Below are 5,000 nucleotides of genomic sequence, written 5' to 3' on the forward strand. Positions count from 1 at the left end.
AATACCAGGCAAGCTAATATAGTGGTCTCGCCCTATATTAAGTAAAGCATAGTTTGTAAAGAACCACTGCGTCAATATGAAATATCGACCAGTTCTCCGCACAATACTTGTATTGGACAAAGGTTTATATCCGCATAGGAGGAAACTAGTAAAACCGCCATCGTCCCCTTATGGGACGGGGTCCTCCCGTTAAGGGAAAGCATAAACCAATGCAACATAGCTTGCATAAAGGAACAATTCTATTAGAATTATCCCAGATAAGGTACATAGAATGAATGCTCAATTATACCAATAAATTGACACAGGTGAAGGAGACGCAAGGTTCTCAAGAACAAGTTCATTGACAGACAATAAACAGACAGGTTAACCACAATTATATATATATATATATATATATATAAGAAGAGGATAACCCAAAACTTTAAGCATAAGTATGATAGTAAACAACTGTTTATCTGAAAGAAAACACATTAAATGCCACTTTTAAGATACCGAGGTATCAAAGTCATAAAAGTCTGTATTACAAATCAATGACATTAGCGTTAGAAACGCTCGGCACACATGTCTGCACTTATGCTAGGTTCACCTTTGGAAATGGAACAGTCTACATGGGCAACTCAGTGCCCTCACTTAGTTTGTAGTACGGTATGTAACTACACACTCACCCTAGAATTAATCGTCCCAATTAAAACCACTGTTCCTCTTTAGTTCCTCTACTTGTTTCGCATAGTGGCGAAAGAACACTCTGGAAGACTTCCAGCCAGTGTATGAACAGAGATGTTCAAAATCCATACAATTAAAGAAATTTAAGGATGAGGCAACTTTCCTCGGATCGTGACCTGCGGGTGTACTGTCAGGATCCGCTCTGCGAATAAAATATGTGATTTTCGCTCTGATTTGATTCAGAGATAAATTTGAGCCTGATGTTTCTCCCCTGAATAGTTGACCACCCTTGAAGTCTGAAGTTCTATGAAGATAGACCTTTAGGCATTCTACTGGACATAGAGATGCATCTTCTTTCAGAGGGCAGATTCTCCAGGGACCCCACCTGTTGGTGGGTAACTCATTCTTGGCGAGAAACGTAGGATCTGGAAACAGGTTCAGTTCTCCCCCATCCAGGAACTGAACACGACCTGCCTCTCTCGAGAGGGCTACAATCTCACTAACCCTGGCCCCGGACGCGAGTGCAAATAGGAAAATAACTTTTTGTGTCAAATCCTTTAACGCACATTCTTCATTGCACAACAGAGAAGCGAAATGAAGAACTTTGTCTAAAGACCATAAAACGGCCTTTGGAGGTGCTGAAGGTCTGAGCCTAGCGCAGGCTTTCGGAACTTTATTAAAGAACTCGTTACCTCTGTCGACCTGGAAGGCATATAGAATGGGTCTTTTCAAAGCAGACTTACACGCTGAAATCGTGTTAGCTGCCAATCCTTGACCATGGAGGTGGATGAAGAAAGATAAGAAGAAGTCTGTCGAGATCTCCTGCGGATTCTTCGCCTTGACGAAGGCACCCATTTTCTCCAAGATGACTCATATTGCCTTCTAGTAGATTTGCACTTATATTCCTCTAGGAAGTCTATGCCGGCTTTCGAAATCCCGAAACGCTTTCTCACCGCTAGGGAGAGAAATGAAGCGCAGACAGTCGACTTCTGGACTCGCTGGGTCAGAACTGGATCTGGTAGCGGTACAAACTTCAGCTGTAGTTCCAATGCCAGGGGGAACCACACGCTGTTCGGCCACTTGTGGGCTACTATTGCCGCTACCCCCTTGAAGGATCTCAGTTTGTTGAGGACCCTCAACAGAAGGTTGTGAGGAGGGAACAGATAAATTCTGGACCCTCTGTTCCAGTTGAGGGACATCACGTCCACTGCTTCCGCTAAGGGGTCCTCGTACGGGGACACGTACAGGGGCAACTTCTTGTTCTCTTTCGTCGCAAAGAGGTCTATCTGCAGTTCTGGGACTTGATTCAGAATGAAGGAGAATGATCCTGCGTCTAAGGACCATTCCAACTCTATCGGTGTGAACCTGGATAGAGCGTCCACTGTCACATTGCGGACTCCTTGAAGGTGAACTGCCGACAGGTACCACTTCTTCTTTTCCGCCAATCGGAAGATGGCCAACATCACCAGGTTGAGAGGTGGTGACCTCGATCCTTGTTGATTCAAGCATCTCACAACTACCTCGCTGTCCATCACCAACCTTATGTGGATCGAGTGACGCGGGGAAACTTTCTTTAAGGTAAGGAGCACTGCCATAGCTTCTAGAAAGTTTATGTGAAAGGTCTTGAATAGCTTGGACCAAGTCCCCTGGACTTTTTTCCGATGAGAGTGACCTCCCCATCCCTCCTTTGGGGCGTCTGAGTGAATCGTCACCGACGGGGGAGGTGGCTGAAGAAGAATCGACTTCTTTAGAAGTCTGGCTTGGGACCAAGGCCTGAGAAGAGTACGTAGCCGAAGCGGAACTGGTCTTCTCAGATCTCTTCGCACGATTGATGCAAAACTTCTCCAAACTCCGGTTGCATCCTTTAGCTGTGCTCTTAGCACTGGGTCTGTCAGCGAAGCAAACTGGAGAGAGCTCAGTACCCTCTCTTGTTCGCGTCTTGATATCCTTTCGGAATCTAGAAGTCTCTTGACAGAACCCGCTATCTCCTTCCTTTTCTTCGCCAGGATGGAGAAACGGTGTGACAAAAGGTCCCAGTGGATTCCCAGCCACTGGAACTTTTGAGATGGAGAAAGTCGAGACTTTTATCTGTTGATCTTGAAACCTAGGTACTGTAGGAACTAGATCACTTGACTGGAAGCTTGCAAGCATTCTGTATCGGATGCTGCCCACACCAACCAGTCGTCCAGGTAGGCTACTACCTGAATTCCCTTTAGGCGTAATTGTTTGAGAGCTACGCTCGCAAGCTTCGTAAAAATCCTTGGGGCTATGTTTAGCCCGAATGGCATGGCTCTGAAGGCGTATAGTCTTCGTTGTCGCCTGAACCCTAGGTAGGGGGAGAGTCGACGGTTGATTGGAATGTGCCAATAGGCGTCTGACAAGTCTATAGAGACGGAATATGCCCTCTTGGGCAGTAAGGTCCTTATGTGTTGCAGTGTTAGCATCTTGAATTTGTAATACACTATGAACTTGTTGAGTGGCGACAAGTCCAGAATGACTCTGAGCTTTTCCGAGTCTTTCTTGGGAACACAAAACAGCCTCCCTTGGAATTTGATGGACTTCACCTTTCGGATCACATTTTTCTCCAACAGTTCTTGAACGTACTCCTCCAGAACGGGGGTGGAGTGTTGGAAAACCCGAAGGCCCGGGGGTGGAGTGCTGTACCAGCTCCAGCCCAGTCCATTCTTGAGTAGGCTGTGGGCCCAGGGATCGAAGGTCCACCGATCCTGAAATTTCAGAAGTCTCCCTCCTACCGGTATCATCCCACTTGGACTGCCGTCCCGAGGTCTTGCCTCCCTGACCACGACCACCCCTGAATCCCCTTCCCCTTGAGGGGCGCCCAGACGAGCCTCTGGCTGCCCCTCTAGGCTTTGCTCGAAAGGAAATAGACTGCCCTTCGAACGATGGGGTGAATGCCGTGGACTGTGTCGACACGGCCTGGGGTACCCACTGAAAAGTGGTCGGGGTTTGTGCCACGATCTGGGGCACTGGAGGCAATGGCAATTGCAGTTGCTGTTGCTGTCTAAAAGACTTGGCTGGCCAAGACGGTAGCCTAGTCCTCATAGTCTTCCTCTTTGGTTGAGGACCTTCATCCAGGGAAGACTTTCTTTTGATAGCCAGGCCCCACTTCTGGAGAAGGTTTCTATTCTCCAAGGCGGCCTTATAAACTACTTCTTTGACCAAATCGGTAGGGAAAAGGTCTTTGCCCCAAATGTTGAAGGAGATTAGTTTCCTTGGCTCGTGCCTCACCGTAGCCGAGGTGAACACGAACTCCCTACAAGCTCTCCTCGCCTTGAGGAAGCCATAAAGGTCCTTCGTCACTGTGGCCAGATGAGTCTTGGCCACCACCATGAACATTTCATGGACCTTGGGGTCACTTGCCATCGTCTCAAGAGTAGTCTGAAGAGACATTGAGTCAGCCAGTCTTTCCTTTGGCTCGAACTCTCTCTGCAAGAGAAAGTCAGACAGCTTAGGGAGGTCCTCGCCGAACTGACGTCCGGCGATATCAGCCTCCAACTTCCCTACTGAGAACGTAAGATGGACGTCCTTCCAGTCTTTGTGGTCCATAGGTAGGGCCAGCGACAAGGGTTTACAGTCCTTCAGGGAGGGGCAAGGCTTGTCGGCCTCGACTGCTTTTAGTACAGCCGCAAACCCTTTCTGTAAAAAGGGGAAGGCTCTAGCAGGAGAGGACACAAAGGAAGGGAGCTTCTTGCTCAATGCAGCTACTTTTGAATTAGAGAAGCCCCTCTCTTTCAACGAGGATGAAAGCAGAGCTTGAGCCTTAGTATGGTCAATCACTATGACCTCCTTCGGCTCTGTCTCCTCCTTTGAAGCTGGTTCCTTCCTCAGCCGGACATAACAGTCCGGATATGATGCCTTGCTGGGCCAGAATTCCACCTCCTCTAGGGGAACTGAGCCCAGCTTATCCGAGATGACGATCTTTCCAGTCGTCATTGGCATGTGCTCAGCATACCTCCATGGGTTAGCATCTGAGCACAAGGGAAGGTCTTTCACATTGAGCCTTTTCTGGGGCCCATATGATTCTGCAAGGCACTGCATCCGCCGTTCCATAGCAGCCGCCTTCTCCTGATTCTCCTTCTGCATTTGTTGGATCATTCCAACAATCGAAGAGAGGGCCTGTCCCAGCTCTACTGGGAGACCGGCCGATGTTGAGGGAATAAGCTCCGGAATCTGAACCGGAGTAGCCGACACCTTGTCGACCTCTTCCTCTACGATGTCCGGGGCTTGAACTTCATCCTGGCCTTCTGCCAGGAGGTCTTCTTCCAAACGCTCGACCACGTCAGACATCCTGTCATCTAACTGGATGTCTTGCATCG

The sequence above is a fragment of the Palaemon carinicauda genome, chromosome 11 (genome assembly GCF_036898095.1).
Source record: "Palaemon carinicauda isolate YSFRI2023 chromosome 11, ASM3689809v2, whole genome shotgun sequence".
Taxonomy (NCBI): Eukaryota; Metazoa; Arthropoda; class Malacostraca; order Decapoda; family Palaemonidae; genus Palaemon; species Palaemon carinicauda.